The sequence below is a fragment of the Palaemon carinicauda genome, chromosome 9 (assembly GCF_036898095.1).
Source record: "Palaemon carinicauda isolate YSFRI2023 chromosome 9, ASM3689809v2, whole genome shotgun sequence".
Classification (NCBI taxonomy): domain Eukaryota; kingdom Metazoa; phylum Arthropoda; class Malacostraca; order Decapoda; family Palaemonidae; genus Palaemon; species Palaemon carinicauda.
The window spans coordinates 109,421,747-109,444,246 of record NC_090733.1 but is presented as its reverse complement, the minus strand read 5'-3'; positions in this window follow the sequence as shown (position 1 = coordinate 109,444,246).

Genomic DNA, 22,500 nt, shown 5'->3' with positions numbered 1-22,500 from the left:
TTTACTGTATTATCATTATAGCAATATCGCTTACTACTTCAGTTGCTTTAGACATTTGAATAGTTTTTCCCATAAGCAGAGAGCGAGTTGACAGTTCAAATAGAAATTCTCTCAAGCAGAGAGCTGTTTTAGTTTCGCTTACTTTTAGTATAGGTTGAATTATGTTAAATTTCTTAATGGTTAGGTAAGTTCTGTTTGTTTGATGTATACTGCATATACATAAATATATATCGTACAATACAGACTACTGTACTCAAGCCGTCAAAAGTGACGTCTGAATATTTAGAAAGATATGCACACACATGCATGCACACAGATTGAACCCTCCTCATGTCCTCCCCCTTTTCTACCTACAGTACAACCTGCAGGTTCAGCAATTTGTGGGAAGGTGTGTTTTCAGTAAGTAGCTCTGGGGAAACCCCCACTTCCCTGCGTATGACTACTTCCGTTCCCATTTGAGCATGATAGGATACATATATATATATATATATATATATATATATATATATATATATATATATATATATATATATCGGGTACAAAGCGCTTTCGAGTATTACGTACATTTCGTCAGGGTATGAAGTGAATTAGAAAATAAAATCATACAAAAGAACGAACCTTACGAAACTGAAATGAAAGCCACAAGTAATTATTAGTCGTTGAAAATTAATAAATAATTGACATTATATGATAAAATGTTAGCAATGTAACAATCATTGAACTAAATGTTTACATTGTACTTCCTTAAAATTTCATTAACAAGATACGTGTCTAGTTTAAAAAGTCCAGAGCTGAGAGTTAAAACTTGGTTATTAAAATATTTGCTACAAGCAGATTCAGTATTGTTTCTTTTTAGGCTCAAGCCATGTCGTCCTGATGGAAGTTCCTATTAGTAGCTTCCTAAGGGATATATGTATTACAGTGATATTACCAGAAAATTTTACCTTTAGGTCTCCGGAATTTTAACTCCTGGTGCGAATATCATTAAATTTTCTCTCAAAGATATCGCATAATATCAGGGGACGTATTCTTGACACGCCACATAATAATCTGCGCCCCGAATAGCATTTACGCTTCGACGGGGAAAGTGGCAGAATTAGGAGAGCCGTATCAAGGTTACCCTAGTTCTCATACTACTATTGAGTATCACAACAGCACCATATCCAAGATGGCGGACATTCCTAATTCTGAAGCGATTTCGCACGGTGGTGTTCACTGTTGATCTGACCTTTTCGATCGATTTTCAAGGATTATTATGCAATCTCCAGCTTCTTTCGCCTCTGTAAAGTTGAGTATTGATTCTTTACAATATGTGTAATTTAGCTCCTGTCTCACAGTGAAATTAGAGTAATTTATTGTGATTAGGAGCCTTAGGCTACAATCCTAGTGGGTCGTGCCTCAAGTTTTCATTCAGGCATGAGTAGCCTAGGGTTTTCTGTCCCTTCCCTTAACCGCAGATATAGCAGGTTTTGGGACTTGGTCAGAACCACAGAGTATTTAGTATTGTGCCGACAGTCGGCCGGCAGGGTGAATAGTCATTCCCCTGCCGGCTAGGCTGCCGACATAGGAGGCTAGCCCTCACTAGGCCGCACCTGAAGTGGTTGTATGATGCCGCCACCTTCTCCCTGTGGTCTAGTAGACTAGTCCTGTGCTCGCAGACCCTAGGCTGAAGAATAGTTATTCTTCTGAGGCCTAGGATGGCGCCGGCAATGGAACTCTGTTTCTCCCTTGTTGAGAGGAGGAGGCAATGCTGCCGTCCCCTTAACAGTGTTGGCAGACCGTAGGTTGGAGAATAGAATTCTCCTGCCGCCTAGAATGGCGCCAATACTAAAAAAGAGTTTCTTAAGGGTGTGTAGGACCGGCAACCTTGCCGGCTCCTTCCACACCTCATACAGGACCCTTTTCCCTCCCCATCTGTTCTTTTGTGATGGCCGAGCCATTGTATTTCTTTGAGCCATCGTCCTACAACCTCACCGTTGCCGGTGGATTGCGGGGGCCGGCCAGACTACTACTCTACAGCTTTTGTCCGACTGACTGCAGCTATGCCGGCTGCTGGCAGCCATGACAACTGCCGGCGGCGATGTTGGCTGCCGTTGGCCATGTTTTATACAAACTGTCGTTGGCTATGACGGCTGCTGGTGGCTATGCAGGCTGCTGGCAGCCATGTCATCTGTCGGCAGCCATGACGGCTTCCAGCGGCTGGCGGCAACTGGCAGCCATGACGGCTTCCAGCGGCTGGCGGAAACTGGCAGCCATGATGGCTGTTGGTGGGAAGTCCCTTCAGTCACCAAGGTTCTTCAGTCCTCCCTCGGACTGCTTGCCACAAGTTCTGTTGCCGGGGTATTAACAGACCTGCACAGATAGGTGCTGACTCAGCCGGCAGTATGCCTACTGTACCAGTGCTGCCGGGTGCTAGTCTGCCAGCTATCTACCGACCGGCCCTTTCCGGCGATGGTACTTGTGGCTGGATGGATGCCTGAATGTTACATTCTCCCTTTCCCTTTGAACCTTCTTTCTGGAAAAAGGCAGTAAATTAGACATTTACATCCTTATTTGGTGTATACATACACAGTAATAAGGCAGCCTTCACTCCATGCTGTCTCTCTCTCTTTTAGCTAGCATGCTGGCTGCGCTGGCAGGCACTAGCTATGCCGCCTATATGCCGACTGAATTACAGTATATGTCATTACAGGTAGTCAGTATATTTACAGTAAAGGATATACTGCAGATAGAAAAACTATTGTATATATTATACTAGTAGTTATTTTCCAATATATCTTGGGTATCTTTGCCCGGGTGTTTGATGAGAGCAATCCTATATTGAAAGAATAGAATTTCTTCAATATTCTGATTAGAATTAGTTTTCATATTACCATACAATATTAGATATTTGAAAGAGCTGGTGGTATTACACTTCTTAAAAGATTAGAACTCTTATCCTTGAGTTTCCCTGATCAGGAAACTCTATGATTTTAATATTGTAAGGGAAGGTCACAGAAAATGGGCTGGGTAGGATACAAAAGTATATGTCTTTTATATTTCCTAGTCCAATCGGTGTCATGCCGGCTGGACCGTGCCGTCAGATGCTTGCCACAATGGCAGCACACTGGCTGAACTACATTATATATAATCATACAGTAGTCGGTATTTTGCAATATAGTATATACTGCAAACAGAAAACTATAGTATGATTATACAGTAGTTAGTTTCTAACATATTTTGGGTACCCTTGCGTGGGCTTCTGCTGGGATCGTTCCTATACTGAAAGAATATAATTCCTTCATTACTCTGATTAGAAATCAGTCATCCTTACCCCACAGTGTTAAAGAATAAAAAGGGGCAGTGACTTGTACACTTTTCTACCCCTAGGGGTTTAGAACCCTTTCGTTAGAGTTCCGTGATAGAGGAATCTCCTTACAGTTAATACTGAGGAGAGGTAACAGCATTTGCTTGCCGGGGATACATAAGTATGCGTCTCCCACTATCTGTTTCTAGCTAACTATCCTAAGCTATTTTAGTTAAAAGATGACTTTTACATATCGCTTATCAGAGAGATAATCAATTGTATACTCATTCTGCTTTCCTTTCTTTACAGGAGGAACCCCAGATGAAATGTGTTGCAGTCTTCTGCAATATCAAGAGTAAGTACCTTTACAGTCTTGATATATGCAGGTTTCATGCCCCCTGCAATATTATTTCCGAATCCCTGCATTATTGGAACCCTCGAGTTTGCCATGTATGTCGGACCTTAATGCCCGTGGGTTTCGAGAATCCCAAGTCGATGGAATCTAGGGATGCAGCTCGTAACAAACTACGCAACTGGTTGAGAGGTTTCCAGAAAATCTCTCCGGGACCATACCTACCTAATGATAGGATGCGTAACCTACTATTCCCGAAAGCAAGTAAGGAAATAGTGGGGCCTCAGGTATGATTCACACCTCCCTGCGGCCAGGTAGCCCTTGGGACGGAGGGCAGGAAGCCCCCACAGGAAGAGGTTGATAATGTCGTGTTGGAATTGCCTCCGTCTGCGCAGGCTCTAGAGCCATTAACATCGACATCTTCACTCTCTACCCCTCTATTAGACGAAATGAACAAATTATTGGCCCATATGAAAGGTCTAATAGAAAACTTTCGCAAACAAGACGGAAAGGAGGAAGCGAATTTCAAGATAAAGCTCTGTGAAGCTCTACTTGTCGCTCCCAAAGGGTCATACAAACAACCCAGAGACCAAGACCTTCCGACATGCTCCAAAACCAATCCCTGGAGGTTTGCGGAGCTTATGCCGGTTTTAAACGGCAAACTCTACATCTCAGAGAGGATGGGGGCTGTTTCTTTGGACGAAATCCAGTTTTAACAAGCTTTGACACTTTCCCTAATTGCTTGATCGACTGAGACATGAACCAACGTCAAGAAAAGAAACAGAACTGAAAGAAGTCATGATTCTCGACCTTGATGAGGCACAGGCTATCTTGTCAGGTAGCCTGAGAAAGGCAGGTTACTCGGTGTCGAAAGTATTCACATTAAGTAACAGACATCCTCCCTTTCTAGCTCCTGCTTCAATATCATTCCCCTTTACGTGGAAGGCATTTAAATCTGTTGCCAAGGCAGTGGAGGCAGGTAGACCATGTCCTGCACTCGAGGAGTGCAAGCCTCTGTCACTAGCCTTTCCCAGGCAGGAGAAGGATTGGAAGGAAGTCCACTTAACCTTTTCAGTAGGAAGACTAGACGCGGATCTCGCTAGACGACAGCTTAGCAAGAATCTCCCTAAACTATCTTATTTTCTTTTGGGTAAGGAACAAGAGACAAAGGAGAGACTTGCAGCCTCCCTATCCCTACAGAACTGCATAGAGTTGTGTTCAGCCCATCAAAGTACCCCAGACATGCTCATGGTCTTGGCCAAAATGCATATGGCCACCTTAGTAAAAGACTTTTATGCCTTTATGAAGGCTAGGAGAGCCTGTAGGGAGTTTGTGTTCGCTGCCGTAACAGTGAAACACGAAACCAGGAAGCTGATATCTTCCAACATATGGGGTAGAGACCTCTTTCCAAACGAGGTAATTAGAAAGGTGATTAAGAAAGCCACCATAGAGAACATAGGACTTCTCCAAAAGTGAGGCATCTTTTCAAAGAGAAAGTCTTCCATGGTTGTGGGTCCCCAATCTAAAAGGAAGACGGAAAAGTCTAGAAATGTTCCTAGGGCCGGTCAACAACATCCCACAGTTACAATGACCGCAGTACCACAGGCAAGCGGTCGAATCTGTAAACCTTCTGATCAGGTGAAGCAAAGAGACGCTTCTGGTAGGAAATCCTTGGGTCCAAGGCCTAATCATGATGGGACTAGGATGGAGAATAGACATGACTCCACCATCATTTCCTCAACTCTTCCTACACTCCAAAACCCTCCTGGATGAGTATACCTTAGAGCTCTAGAGCATACAGGCAGTATGGAAAGTATAGTCCATCGAATTCCAGGGAAGGCTGTTTAGTGTTCACGAGAAGAACTCAAGAAAACTCAGTCATTCTGAACTTGTCACCACTCAACAAGTTCAAATAAAACAGCAAGTTCAGAATGTTAATCCTTCTGAACATAAGGACCTTGTTTCAAAAAGGGGTGCTTGCAATCTTGTCAGACCTGAAAGATGTCTATTGGCAACTTCCAATCAGTCACCCCCTCCCCTCCTACCTAGGATTCAAGTTACAGAGGATAACATATGTCCTAGGAAAGATACTTGTCGTACTAAACACAGACCTAAGTATCTTCACGGAATTGGCAGACACAGTCACGCAAAAACCAAGCCTAAAAATGGTTCAGGCAACAATGTACATGACGAGAGGCTGGGGTGGGCAGCACCCGAAATGGCTGGTATATGAACATCCAAGGAAATGATCCAGTTCCCGGAACATCACGGATGCAAGATAAGCTTCAAGAAGTCTCGATTCTCTCCAGCTCAAAGGCTTCAATGGTTAAAACACCATTGAAACCTGTGGTCACACCAACTCTCCTTTCCCTTGGGGATGTAAAAGGAGATCGCAGGGTCGGTCAAGAGACTATAGTAATAAGTCAGGATTCCAAGACGCTAACAGTGAGGAGTTCTGACCTCTCTCCAGTTTGCAATAGTGACAAACCCAATGCTAAGAGCACCGCGGAAAGATGTGTTAAGAGTCTGGAGAAGATACGCATCAAACACTCGAAGATATCTAAAAAGACCGATATCAGTCTTTCCTTAATCGCTTCCCTAACAATGGTCAAGGACCAAAAGCCCCAAGGCCACGTTGGTCCTGTCATGGGTGGGGAAACTCTCTCCACGCAGATCAGCCCTCCGATCTGGGACATCGAAGCGATAATGAGATGTTGGAACCGACAAGGCTAGAGAACGTCTCATATAGTATAGGTAACGTTAACCATCCCTTACCTAAAGGGATGGCACCTATCAGCAGTTCATGTACAATCGATCCGCAATGTGACAGCAGATGCTTTACTCGGGCTCAAGCCGATAGAGTTAGAATGGTCCACAGACTCAGACCTATTCTCTCCCAGATATGAACAAGTCCCCGAGCTGCAGATCGACCTATTCATCACAAGCGTCATCAAGAAAGTACCTCGATATGTAACCCCATACGAGGATCATGTCTTTAGTATAGTAGGGATGGACACAGGAATTCCGGTTCATCCCATCCAATCTCCTGCTGAAGGTCCTCAACATGCTGAGATCCTTCCAGGGAAGTGTGGCTCTGTTGGCTCCCAAGTAGCCCAAGAGTAATCTGTTCCCTTTAGTGAAGGAACTGAAGTTGAGGCTGGCCCTAGTTCTGAACCCAGGACTATCTCAGAAGGTTCAGAAATTAATTACCTTCGATTTATCACAGAGAGCTCAAATCCTTCATTTCATGATTTTCTTGCTCTAGCGGTTAGGAAAAGATTTGGGATCTCAGAAGGCAATATAGAATTCTTAGAAGAATACAAGTCCGTCCTATTCTTTACACATTCTCCTTTTTCCGCATACACTTGACAATACTAACCTAACCAAACAATTCTTGACTCAAGGGGTTAACTACAATTTTGTAATTTTTCAGTGGCCATTTTTAACTTGGTGAGAGTAGAAGAAACTCCTTAGCTATGTTAAGCAGCTTTTATTAGGATGACACTCCAAAATCACAACATAGCCTCTGTACCAAGATCTTCCACTGTTATGGGTTAGAGTTCTCTTGCTTGAGGTTAGGCTTAGATACACTATTTTATCTGTTTCCTCATTTCTTTCTTCACTGGGTTATTTTCCTTTTTGGAGGCCCTTGACTTATAAGATCCTTCTTTTCCAACTAGGGTTGTAGCTTAGCAAGTAATAATAATAATAATAATAATAATAATAATAATAATAATAATAATAATAATAATAAAAACACTCTTTCAGTCTCTTGGTTGCTCTCGGATACTTTCTCTCTCTACAGGTCTCTTAAATATGCAAAATGGTATGTAATAGCATCTCCACAACTGAGTCTTGTAAGAGGTTATCTGTCACTTAAAGTTTGGGCACATTCATGACGTTAATCGCCATAACTTGTCTGATCTCAGAGGATGGGGATTCTTTGTTCGTTATGAAACAAGTTTTGTCTTTAAGGATAATTCTACACAGCATGGCCTAATATTCTACTGACTTAGCATAATTTGCTTTTCTATTTCTAGCGCTCTCTAGTTTCATGTTTTTTTAACATAAGGCAACAATTTGGGTGATACCGCATCTTGTTCCTCAGTTACTTCAATGTCACCACTATCATGAAATCTGGCTGGATCAAGAACAAGCATAATCTTATCAACTGCATGAAATAAGGAAATAGTCACTCTCATAGGAAAGCCATCATGTTCTTGTGGCTGTTGTGTACGTGAGGACTTGAGCTTTTCAATCTTCATCAGGCAAAGACAACACTTACTCCGGTTAGTCCAGAATTTAGATGTTCCTGGATCTCTATTTTCCATCTTGGTGAATGGTATTCAAGGTATCACAATATGATAATCATTTGTATTCAATCTTGCACAATAATGAGATACTTCTAGGTTTGAGAATAGAAATATATGATCTTCACCAAGCCTGATCATTTAACCGGTATCATTTAAGCCAAGTGCAATATGTTCACCATTCGGGTAACTACGGTACATCCAAACTAATGTAAAGCCCTGTTTCCCTTGGCTAAGCTTTCCTGCACTGGTACACCCTGTCATTTATGAGCAGCTGTCCAAAATCATATCTATGTTAACCTTCATGTAATATACAGAAGCTGACTAATGTGGGTCTTTGTTGACAGAATTTGGGGGACTACAAATGTGCCATCCAGTGTGTCCTGGTTACGCGTTGACATCCGCTCTGCGGGTGCATGGAAGCCAATGAGCAATTTCATGGTTCCAAATTCAGATTTTGCATAACAAATATGAATGAAACAGAAGTCTTTGAGATTTCATTGCCAAATGTAATATCTGTTTCTTCAATATCGTCCATCATGAAAAATGGCCCCATCTTCAATTATTGGGTGGCTAACAGGCTTTATAAAAAGAGGAAACCCAAGGATTGCATGTGCTAAATTTGGAGCTTGTTTTCGGAAATGCAATATTCTCTGGGAAATTTGCTGTTATCTGCTCCACTATTATTCGTTCATTGGAGTGACGTCTCTCTCTCTCTCTCTCTCTCTCTCTCTCTCTCTCTCTCTCTCTCTCTCTCTCTCTCAACTAAAGCTTCTTTTTGAGTTAAATATAATTTTGTTCTTCATATGTTTCTCCATTTTATTAATCTCTCTTTAGAGTGGCGAGCTATCGCCTTCCCCATACTTCCTTCTCTCTTGTTATATTGTTGCTACCTTCCCTTCCAGAAACGCATTTTGTTTTCCATTGCTCCCCTAACTTGTTCTTCATTTGGATTGACCTATCACTGTTTCTGATCCTCATTCCTTTTCCCTTACCACTGCTTCCTTACACTCCCATCTTTCCAGTACTCCTATTTATTCCCTTCCTCTTTCTATAATTTTATATTCTTTATTAATTACTTCTCATATAGTTCACTAATTTATTTTGCTCACTGAGCTATTTTTCCATATCGAAGCCTAAGGGGTTACAGCATCCCACTTTTCAAACTGGGGTTGTGGCTTAGCTAATGGTTACAACAACAACAACAATAATAATAATAATAATAATAATAATAATAAAAAAATATGATTTTCCTATCAATTCTTAGACTCCCCATATTAGTATACGCTCCCCCCCCCCAAAAAAAAAAAAAAAAAAAAAAAAAAAAACAAGCCGATCGGAACTCAACACCAACGGAAATCTAAATGCTTGCAAAAACATATGGCAAAATTGAAATAACGGTTTTTGACAATTAGTTCCCAACTGTTATGTCTAAAATATTTAATTAAAAATACTATTTAATGCTGTGTGGTTATACATAATTATCATAATGGTAAACTACGTGACAATTTTAACATTGATATAATTCATAATAATGCTATTTCAACAAAAACTATCTTTATCATTTTCTATTTATACTAAACCTATCTTTATCATTTGCCATTTCTATTAAGATTATATATAGTTTTCTATTTTTCTGAAAGTTACCTTTATTATTTCCTATTTCCACTAAAACTATCTGCATCATTTCCTATTTCTACTAAAACTATCTTTATCATTTCCTATTTCTACTAAAACTATCTGTATCATTAGCTATTTCTACTAAAACTATCATTATCATTTACTATTTCAACTGAAACTATCTGTATCATTCGCTATTTCTACTAAAACTATCTGTATCATTTCTTATTTCACCATAAACTATCTCTATCATTTGTTATTTCTACTAAAACTATCTTTATCATTTGCCATGCCTACTAAAATTACCCTTACCATTTTCTATTTCTATTACAACTGTCTGTACCATTTCCTATTACTACTAAAACTGTATCACTTCCTCTCTCTGCTAAAGTTATCTTTATCTATCATCTGCTATTTCTACTAAAACTATCTGTATCATTTCATATTCCTACATAAACTATCATTTCCTATTCCTACTGAAACTACCTTTATCATCTCCAATTTCTTCTAAAACTATCTGTATCATTTGCTATTCCTACTAAAACTATCTTCATCATTTCCTATTTCTACTAAAACTATTTGTATCACTTCGCATTTCTATAAAACTATGATTTGCTATTTCTACTAAAACTATCTTTATCATTTCCTGTTTCTACTAAAACTAGCTTTATCATTTCCTATTTCTACTAAAACTATCTTATCATTTCCCATTTATACTAAAGCTATCTTTATCATTACCATAGTAACTAGAGCAACAACAGGAACACCAATATCAATAATAGCTCCAACAACAGGAGAGACACTAACGATATACATAAGCTGAGTTCCACTGAAGTTAAGTCTCGGTGGATCTTCGTATCAAAACAACCTACTTCGGAGAGGAGTCTCGACGTAAGCATGAAAGTTAGACAAAACATAATTCACCAAAAATATTCAGGAGAAATATTGGATATTGCTCTGATATAAGCTTCTTGCAAGAGCTTTTTAGAGCTTACCGCAGTGGAGCTTTGACAAATATTTTATCTTCATCTTCTTTTATGCCATTATCATATGATGGGGGAAAATGCGGGACCTTCCAGATTTCCATTATTAAAAGCATGAGGAATATGTTTTGCGTTATAATTTTGAGTGGTATATATATATATATATATATATATATATATATATATATATATATATATATATACACACACACACACACACACACACACACACACATATATATATATATATATATATATATATATATATATATATACCCCAAGGGAATGTGTTGTCGTCACATGTTTATTTTCCTAGTGGATTTTGTAATGCGTAGAACAGATGTGCATGTTGGGGAATGAAAATACTGCATTGGTAATAGAAAATTAGCTGACTTAGAGTATGCTGCTGACGCTGTCCTTCTTAGCAAAATATCACAGGATTTGCAATACTTGCTTACCAGAATGCATGAAATATGATGGTAGGTTGGGCTCAATGGAAGATGAAATGTCATAAGAAGGAGAAAGGATTAATTAGGTACAATCATTTAGATATTTAGGAACTATGATCTCTAATACAGCGTCTTTAGAATTAGAGTTTAATGAAAGATTGAACAAAAGAAAATCAGACAATGGCTAGGTTGCGTAAAGTTTGGAAATCAAATCGTCCGAAATCACATATTAAAGTCAGGTTATATATTAGTTTAGTGACCTCTGTGTTACAGTATGGGCATGAGTCATGGTATGGCAATGAAACAATCACCAAAAGATTTAGTAGAATTGAGAACAAAGCCCTCAAAAGAATATTAGGAGTTGAATGGCAAGACAGGATTAAAAATGAAACTATAAGAGAGATTACTCAAATGGCATTGGTGGATGAGATCATGGAGGGGTAGATAAAGATGGTTTGAGCATGCGCATTGCTCTCCAAAAGAGAGATTAGTTCACCAATGTTTAACTGGTCTCAACAGGGCACTAGAAGAGTTAAAAGACCCAGGCCTACATGGCTGAGGACTATGAAGCGTGAAGTGAGAGATGATGAATGAAGAAACATTGATTTAAAAGCTCAAGATAGAAACGACTGGCGAATCATAATCGAGGCCCTTTACATTAATAGGCGTAGATGATAATGATGTATTCTCACATACACAATAACTCTCTAGCGGTAGAATCTCAACGGGTGGTTGGTGCCTTGGAGGATTTGAATTTGATTTCATTATCATGTAGGATTTGAATTCTATTTCACTATAGACGATTTGAACTTTATTTCATTATTATATAGGATTTGGATTTGATTTCATTATTATGTAGGGACATTTAGGTATTTTGAATATACTTGGAATGACAGGGAATAGCAGAACAAATAAGTGCTGAAAGGACTGAAAACATAATGTAAAGGCGTAGTTATGCTTGAATCTATATTGCAAATCACTATTTGTATAGTTATATTTTGTTGGAAATTAGACTGTGTAAACAAGTACACTGGAAAGTATAGTGTTATTTCCCAATATTACAGTAATTTTTATACATTGCTGCTCAATAAACTAGCTTGATTAAAACGAATGTTAGAGCATCTTCTTCGAAACCCAGGATAAAGGTTTTTGACAAAGTACAAAACCAAGAAATTAACGGAAAAGTCGAAGACCAAACAATATTTCAGGCGAAAGATAAAAAAATAAAGATATTTCAAAATCAGACGAATCCCTTTTACGACAAAAAAGGGGAAACCACGGAAAAATTATTGATCATAAATGAGTAACAGAAAGCTAATGATATTATTATTCGCGTATGATATTAGTACTGAAGAAACACCTGACATCTGATGGCAGATTAAGGTAAACGTGTTTCAATAGCTTTAAGGAAGATTATACTTGTATAGTGTTATTGAGTAAATATTGATACAGAAAGTGTTGTATCATAAACTATAAAACTGAGTGGAAATTTATATTTTATTGACCTTATGAATCACGACTGGTGAATTAATTCAGCAACAAGAAAATTATTTTTGCAAGAAAATTTCCATCAATCAGGATAGGTCATCAATTCGAAGCCCAATTATTTAAAAATTCAAGAAACCATTTCTCAATGCAATTCTTAAATTACCAGATCCCAATTAATAATTAATTACTTAATCCTTTTACACCCTCGGGATGCTTAGGTCCTCAATTGAAATTATAAAAAAAGTTCAATATACCGAAACACAAACCACTTTAAACCATGGACGTAGTTTACGTAGATATCTGCATCAAGCACACGATAACGCTATAACGTACTCAAAGAGTCGGAAATTTAAGTTCTTAAAGAGCCGAGCTTGGGAGAGATAATGGAGACACAAGATAGTCCAAGAAAGGAAAATGCGATGTATAGGAAGCCGGGAAAGAAAAGATGAGACTTTAGCCTCAGGGACAAACTCATTACGCATTTCTATTGTTTTTCTCCCAAAGGCGAGAGAAATTTCTTAAACTGCTTTATTGTTCTTGGGGATCGTAGAGTAAGGAGAGAGATGAGGCAATTCAGCAGGAGAGAGAGAGAGAGAGAGAGAGAGAGAGAGAGAGAGAGAGAGAGAGAGAGGGGGATGGTCATAAACGGGTTTCTAAAAAAAAAAAAATAGGATCACTGAATGATCCAACACGATGATGATGGAAATGAGAATAAAGATCTGGAGGACACAGCTGGTGTGTTGCCAACAAGGGATCTTCCTGGAACGAGCAACTCGTTGGAATAAATTACAAATTTCCTTGCGGGAGAAGAATGCTGTACTAAAGTAAAAAAAAAAAAAAAAAAAAAAAATAGGTAGCGTATGTAGGGCGTAGGCTTCCAAGTCATTCTTCCTTGATCTTTTCTGCCTCATCAGTCAACACCTCATAAATTCATTTTATGGCTTTTGTTGGACACTGTGACGGCGCCGAGTAAGGGTGTGAACTCAAAGGCAGATTGGAAACGACTGAGTTATATTATTGTGGAACACTCTCCTTATATACAAAACCTCAAGGCAACAGGACATAACAAGTTCACAAGACAGACTATATCACAGAGGAAAAACCAGACATGAATTTTCATGTTCGTTTTAGTGCGAGGGAAGAGCGAAGATACAAGCATAATATATACAAAAGGAATTATGTACAATTGTGTGAAGAACGGTTGGTACATAGCCCCCCCCCCCCTAAAAATGACATACTGTACATGTTAAATAGGGCGCCCTGATCTAGAGAGGCGAACTGTAGGCAGGTCATCTGGCAGAAGATAAGCAGGTTTTAGACGATCAATGGAGACCCAGTCTTCTTTGCCCCGAATGTTTAGGAGGAATGCTTTCGGACTGCGTCGGATCACAAGGAAAGGGCCCATGTAAGGGGGCGTTAGTGGTGGCTTGCTGGTGTCGTTGCGCAGGAAGACGTGCGTTGCAGAGTGCAAGTCCCTTGGTATGTGATGCTTCGCTGGGGGCTTGTAAGTCTGGCGGCATGGAGTAAATTTTCCCACGACGTGACGTATGCGCTGGAGATCGTCGGAGGAGGTTGTAGAAGGAAAAAATTCGGCAGGGACGACCAACGGGTGGCCATACACCATTTCGGCTGCCGAGACGTCAAGGGCATCTTTAGGAGTGGTCCTTAGTCCAAGGAGGACCCAGGGAAGCTGAGTAAACCAGTTGCAATCCTTGCAGCGGGACATCAAAGCTGCTTTGAGGGTGCGATGAAAACGTTCAACCATTCCACTGGCAGCGGGGTTGTAGGCCGTTGTCTGATGTAGGGTGATGCCCAGGAGATTCGCTAATGACGTCCATAATTGAAAGGTGAAAGTGGTTCCCCTGTCAGAAGTAATATGCTCAGGGATACCAAATCTTGCCATCCATCCAGAGAGTAAGGCAGATGTACATGAGGCGGACGTTGCAGTTTCCATGGGAATGGCTTCAGGCCAACGAGTGGAGCGGTCGATGACGGTAAACAGGTAACGATGTCCTTGTGATGTGGGTAGGGGGCCTACTACGTCGACGTGAATGTGTGCGAAATGACGCTGAGGTTGAGGAAAGGTGCCCACTCCTGAATCCGTGTGTCGATGTACTTTGGAAGTTTGGCAAGAAGTACAAGCACGGACCCAATCCTTAGCATCCTTAGAAATGCCGTGCCAAATGAACTTTGCCTTCAGCAGCTGTGCAGTAGAACGGCACGAGGGATGTGAAAGGCCGTGGATGAGATCAAACACCTGTCGGCGCATGGGAGCAGGAATCCAAGGTCGCGGTCTACCAGTACTCACGTCACAGAGGAGGGTGGTGTTGGAGTCTTTGAGGGGAAAATCCTCCCAACGGAGGGACGTGCAGGATGTCCTACAAGCTTGATACTCTGGATCCTGTCGTTGGGCTTCAGCCAGGGCGTTGTAATCCAATCCCAGTTGAACGGCAGCCAACGTGTTTCTTGACAGGGCATCGGCAACGGGATTCATTTTCCCAGGGACGTATTGGAGGGTGCAATTGTATTCAGCCACGGCGGAGAGATGTCGGCGTTGACGGGCGGACCAGGCGTCAGACTGTCGAGTGAAGGCGTGCACCAGAGGCATGTAGTCTGTGCGAATGACGAAGGGCGTACCTTCTAAGAAATGGCGAAAGTGACGGACAGCCAAGTGCACCGCCAGCAATTCTCGATCGAAGGTAGAATAACCCGATTCTGCCTTGGACAGTTTTCTGCTGAAGAACGCCAATGGGCGGGGCGAGCCTTTGACCACCTGCTCGAGTACTGTACCAATAGCGACGTCACTGGCATCGGTGGAGAGAAGGAGAGGGGCGTGTGGGATAGAAAAAGTGAGAGCCGCAGCAGTTGATAGGGCCTTCTTTGCATTACAGAAGGCTGCTTCTTGAAGGGGACCCCACTTCAGGTCCTTTGGCTTGCCCTTGAGGGAGGCGTAGAGGGGAGCAAGAGTGGCGGCAATGGCTGGCAGAAAACGGTGATAATAGTTGATCATGCCCAAGAATTTCTGCAGAGCTTTGACGGTCGAGGGCGCGGGGAAATTCTGAACGGCTGCTACCTTCTCAGGGAGGGGATGGACTCCTTCAGGAGTGATACGGTGCCCTAAGAACGACACTTCGTTGGCGCCAAAGGTACACTTGTCGTACCGGACTACAAGGCCGTTTTGTTGCAGGCGGTCGAGCACGATGCGCAGGTGACGGAGGTGTTCCTCTTTTGAGGAGGAGAACATAAGTATGTCGTCCACATAACATACACAGAAAGGGAGGTCCCCTAAGATGCCATCCATGAGACGTTGAAAAGTTGCCCCAGCATTACGAAGGCCAAAACAGGAGTAATTAAAAGGTGTATGTGCCAAACGGAGTGGTGATGGCAGTCTTGGGGATGTCTTCTGGGTTCACAGGCACCTGATAATACCCCTTCAAGAGGTCGAGCGTAGAGAAAACCTTAGCTTTGTGCAGGTAGGAGGTTACATCGGCAATGTTTGGGAGGGGGTAGTGATCCGGTTCTGTTTGCATGTTCAGGCGCCTGTAATCCCCGCACGGACGGAGGGAGCCGTCTTTCTTCAGAACGATGTGTAAGGGTGACGACCATGGGCTGGAGGCCTTTTGGCAAAGGCCCATTTTCTCCATTTCGGCGAACGTCTGTTTGGCGGCTGCCAATCGTTCCGGTGCCAGACGTCTGAATTTTGCGAAGACTGGGGGTCCCGTCGTCTTGATATGGTGATAAATACCGTGCTTGGCAGGAACCGTCGGCGTTTGGCGAAGTTCTGGACGGAAAACTTCCGGGTACGACGTGAGGAGGTGGGCGTAGGCATCCGTGGGTGCGCTGATGTGGAGAGCGAGGTTAGAGGGGGCGGGTTGAAGAGGTGTCGACAAGTACGAGTCTGCGTTGACCAATCGTCGGTGGGCGACATCGACCAGAAGGTGGAAATGAGAGAGGAAATCCACACCGAGGATTTGCATTGTGACGTCAGCAACGAGAAACTTCCAAATGAATTTACCGTTTCAGAACGATAATGTGAGGTTCTCGTAACCGTAGGTGGGTATCGCAGATCCGTGGGCAGCTACCAAGCAGACGTCGGCAGATGTAGACAGACTACGTTGTGCCTTGAAGAGTTTCCTTGGCAAAAGAGAACGACAAGCACCCGTGTCTACAAAAAATCGCACGCCCGTTCCTGCATCCTGTAAAAAGAACAGATTAGAAACATGGGAGGCCACCGCCACAAGCGATGGTCTGCTTACACGTTTTTTGGCCACTGACAATCTTTGGCACATTTCTTCGCGGTTTCCCCGAATCTGAAGTGGTAGTAGCAAAACTGCGGCGGATGGGAGGTAGTAAGTGGCTGTAGAAGTCGTTCGTTGGGGCGCGAGCGATTGGTGGGTGGTGGGCAGCTGTGTCGCCGCTTCGGCACGTCACGGGGTAGGCATGTATGTCCTACGGCATTCATGTCAGCTTCGGTTGACGTTGAATAGGCATCCTCGTCGTCAGGGGTGGAGGCGTTGATGGAGGTCTTGAAGTGGCTGTCCATAAGGGCGTCGGCTTTGGTCATCAAGTCCTTTATGGGTAAACTATCGACATCGGGTATGGCAGCGCGTACAGGTTCAGGTAAACGGCGTATCCAAAGGGCACGGAGTAGGTTCACCTCACGAGGAGAGCCGTCTGCGGCAGGTTGAAGGCGAGGGATACTGGTCATTTCCCTGAGGGCAAGCGAAGCCCTTTGGTCCCCCAACGGTTGTTGCGAGAGCTGAAAAAGCTTTGCTATACGGGCGGCTGGTGACGGCAAGTACTGCAGCAGAAGGTATGATTTGAGGGCGTCATACGCTATTGGGGTGTCTCCTTGTTCACAAAGCCAGTCGGATATTTCTTGGAAGGTGTCCTCGGGTATCGCCGCGAGAACATAATCCGCTTTGGGGGTTGAGCCAGTCACGCCCCTGATACGAAAGTGGACTTCAGCGCGTTGAAACCAAGCAAACGCCTCTCCGGTGGCGAACGGTGAAAGTTTCAATGGGGCGGCCGCGGCGCCAACTGATGTAGTCTCCGTCATAGTACCAACGATGGAGGGGCGAGGGAGGTGGGGGTGGAAGGCAGTGGGAGCGAGTCGACTTCCGGGGTCACCAATGTGACGGCGCCGAGTAAGGGTGTGAACTCAAAGGCAGATTGGAAACGACTGAGTTATATTACTGTGGAACACTCTCCTTATATACAAAACCTCAAGGCAACAGGACATAACAAGTTCACAAGACAGACAATATCACAGAGGAAAAACCAGATATGAATTTTCATGTTCGTTTTAGTGCGAGGGAAGAGCGAAGATACAAGCATAATATATACAAAAGGAATTATGTACAATTGTGTGAAACACGGTTGGTACAACACCCTCTGTCTCCTTGCCAAGGCACGCTTCCTCAGCCGAAACTCATCGGTGGAAAAACGCTTCATTTTATTTGCCAGTATGTTTTGAAGGACCTGACGAAAGTATTGTCTCGGTTGTCATAGTGTTATACGCCATCAAGTGTTTTTAGGCATTGTTGCAGACAATGGGAAATAATTTTTTATTATCTTTATTATATTTGGTTTATATATATATATATATATATATATATATATATATATATTTACTATATTATAATATAATATAATGTTAATATATTATATCATAAAATGAAGATAATTAAACATTACTTCACATGAAGATAGTGAATAAGAGTCTAAAACAATACGTAAAAAATAAAATTTGTGGTTTTTGCGTGTTAACGTGTTTTTGTGTTGTGGACTTTGTGAATTATCGATCTAGGTTTATGGGCGACTGTGGTCTATTGCATCCTTGATTGATAAGGTCGTGGGACTAACCACATCATCCTAAAAGACTTGATGAGAACTGTAAATTCTTCTTCTTTTCCTTCTCCTTCTTCATCATCTTCTTTAATGTTCCATGTCTCCCGTTTTATTAGCAATCACACCTTCCATGTTCTTCCACCTTTTGGCATCTATAAAATGCCTTTGGTTGTTTTCGGTCTCCTATAGTTATTATTTTTAATCCTTTTATGTACTTCTTTTAACAACTAATAACCCTCGGATTCTTCTATTTTCTGGCTTATATAAAATCACTACTCATCATTTTCATATTTGAAATTTTCAATGATATTACAGAACAATTATTACCAGTCTCTGAGCTATTCTTTATTTGCATCATTTTATGTTTTCCTTTTTACCTTGACCAGAAGGTTATATTTTGATTGGCGTGTATTTATTTATTTATGTTTAAATGTTTTTTTTTTTTTTTTTTTTTTTTTTTGTCAAAAACTACTTGACGGAATCTCATGAAATAATTACCCATGGGATAATTACCCATGATCCAAGAATAGTTTCATTAAGTTTTGGGAGCAATTGAGTCAAAGGTCAAGGTCGGGGCAATGAAAAAGTAAAAAGTTTTTTTTTTCTGTATTGTAGGCACATTTTATGCAATTTTCATGAGACTAGTGCCAAAATGTGCGTAATTTAATTTCCTATCTTGTGATTTGGTAGTAATTGTGTCAAAGGTCAAGGCCAAAAAAGTCTTTTTGACATTTCAAGGTAAATATTTAGCCAATTTGCATAAAACTGGTGCCAAAATGTGCATAATTCCATTTCCTATCTTGTGATATACAACATAATCAAGGTCAAGGTCACAAACAATTCAAAACCCTATTTTTAGCTGTATTGCGGTCGAATCTTACTAAATTTTGTTGGATGATTGGATATGGTTAGAGGACAATTTTATTGGATTTTGGGAGGAATTGGGTCAAAGGTCAAGATCACAACTAGGTAAAAAACGTCTCTTTGCTATATAATGGTCAATTTCTATCCAATTAGCATGAACCTAGTGCCAAAATGTGCATAATACATTTGCCTATTTTGTGATGTATCGTTGGCGAAGATATGCGCTCTACCAAGTGCCCGTTCAAGTTTTAACTTATCCTTGAAATTTAATATATAACTAATAATGCCATGGGATTCCTTAACCATTACTGTGACGTGACGATACATGAGAGAGGAATAATGTTATACCATGCAATGGAGTATGCTCTAGGCTAAAGAGATTATTATAGTAAATCAAAGAAACAGAAACACTATAAGAGATGTAAGGTGTACCCAATGAGAATTCAAGATACCATGTTGTATTTTTTACTTCTGAACCTGAAAATAAAACCTGAACATCTTTATCTTTGAAAATAAATAGATATGTAACAAAAAAATTATCAGGCTTATTACTAAGGGACTATTTGCTTAGATATAAAATCATGCCATTATTAATAATTTCTGCGGAAGATATAAATATAATTTTATTCAAATTTACGAGAAGTTAACCATTAAAGGGAAACACATACTTAATACAAATAATTTTCCGGTGGAGATGATATGAAAACAAAAAGAAAATAATCTGCATTAAACACCAGATCGGTAACAAAGCTGCATTCATATATGTATATAATTGATATATGGTTCATATCATTATCCATATTTTGATAAATAATATACTGGCGACTCTACACAGGTTCCTAAACTAAATTACATTGAAACTTCATTTTTAATCGGTTCATTATCGCATTAGAAAACCGGTATAGTATTTTGAATTAAATCTAAATTTATTTGTAGTATACAGAACTGGTCATAATAAAGGTGTTTAAAAAAGAATAAAAAAGACAAGTCTAAATTGTGTTCTTGCACAATCTAGTTTGACCGCACCCAACTCCACCGCCATGACCTCGTTTTAAATTAGACCTGAAAATTTGTTAGCAACCATCGCCCTCCTCCGCAGAATTTCTTTTAATACTTCTTTTCTATTCCTTTATCGCCACTTCCTCCCCTTTTATCTTAAATTGCCATTCTCTTTAAAAGAAAGGAGATTGACTCGTGAGATTCAAAAGAATGACGGTCAAAAGATTTAGAAAATAGATTTCTCAAATATCAAGGGACAGACTTTTGTCTTGTAATTACTTGGTCCCTGAACTGTCTTAAATCTTGATGACATTGCTAAGGGCAGAATATAATCAATCTAATTGAATTACTGTATGTTTTTTAATACAAAACATATGCACAGTAAACAAAATCATAGGCTACAGTTAGCTAATTTTATATCTTCATATTCAGCGAGAGTAGAAAACCCTCTTGTACATATGTTCCTCAAGAGTCAAGAAATGTGTCGTAAGAAATTGTCTTTCTTGAATATTAAACGAAAATGATAGTCCTCCCCTCTATAAAATAAAGAGGAAGTGTCTGGCTATGTATATGAATGTATTTCTTTCCTGTTACGCTGAGCAACATGGGGTAGAGGGAGTAGCCCCACCCCGGCGGGAGAGTGTTTTTTTTTAATAACAAATCTATTCCTTTCCGTATTAATCTCATTAATTATTCAATTGCGTCAGGCCTAGGTAAGATACGAAAGTTAAGGAGGCAATTGCAGACTCCTCAACCAATAAATAGATCAAAGGATAATCGTGACAAATACGACATGAATGGAATTAGAATGGAAGCTGTTGTTTTGGGAGTAAGATTCGAAAACACGATTTGAAAATCTTTGCAATCCTCACGGAATAGGAGGAGATTAACGTGGGTAAGATGGGATTTTTAAAAGGAGCTTGCTTTTGGGAACAACGATATTCTTCTTGATCCAAATCTGCTTTGTCGCTTATACAAGAGAAGCCGCTTTTGCAGTGTATTTTTATCGGTCCGTATTTGACATCCCGATGGGATGGTGTAAACTGCTTGGTCTCAAAGTGAATTAGAGATCAGGTAATGCTTCTTAGGTCCGATAAACAAGAATACACTGAGATTCATATCGATTGACCACGAAAGCTTTTTGTATTTATTTATTTATTTATATACCTTTATGTTTGTTTGTTTGTTTGTGACTCGCATAACTCAAAAACTATTTGACCGAAACTCAAAACACTTGTTGGGATGATTGGTCATTATCCAAAAACAATTATATTAGATTTTAGGATGGATTGGATCAAAGGTCAACGTCACGAAAATGTCAAAAAATTTCTATCCGATTTGTATGAAACGTGCCAAAATGTGCATAATTCAATTGCATATATTATGATATACAGCTGATATAGGCGAAGGTATGCGCTTTACCGAGTGCTCGTTGTATTTTAGATATGAAATTATGCCGCTTGAATTCAGGACGATTCTTTTTCTTGTCCTACATAAAATTCATGTGTAACAGCTTTTAACTGCTGAACTGGTAACGGTGGAATACAAAATTGAGGCAAGAAAAGAAAGATGGGGTAAAGCTGTAACGGTGAAATACAAATTTGAGGCAAAGAAAAATGAGCAAAAGCTGAAATATGCAGAACGATTTATCACTGCTTACTATGCTGGCATGAACGAGGGATAAAAAAGAAGGAATGGATTTTAAACATGTATGAATATTTTTTGGCAACCGGGAGAGAAAAAATACATAAGAAAATCTAGGTTTGATTAATTGATGGAAATGTTAAAGGAAGAAGCACTGTATTACTATTTCCCTTGGCTATGAGAAGAGACTTAAATGGAGTGGTCTTAAAAGTACATAAATCTCTTTATGGAAGCCAGATTAAATATCCAACCGCAAAGAATATATTGCTGTACATATTTTTGTAAATTGTACAAAAGGAAGCTTCACGAGACATAAAAAAATGGTATGAAAATATCTGGTAAGTAACTAATTCGTGTTTGCTTCAAATTTACTCAGGTTTCAATTTGGAACAAAAATAAAAAACTAGAAAAAAATACTGAATTATGTACAATAAGTTCCCTAACGGGTAAAGACGTAATTCAAACTTATTGAAACTTCAAGTAATTCATCGTTACTGTTTCCAAATGATTAGCTCGTGAATGGTAAGCTAATGTGCTGAAAAATATATGAAACGAGAGACAAAAAGGAGACGTAATTTAAGTAAAAAGGAAAATCCTCTATGGCATGTTGGTAAAAACAAAGAGAGAGAGAGAGAGAGAGAGAGAGAGAGAGAGA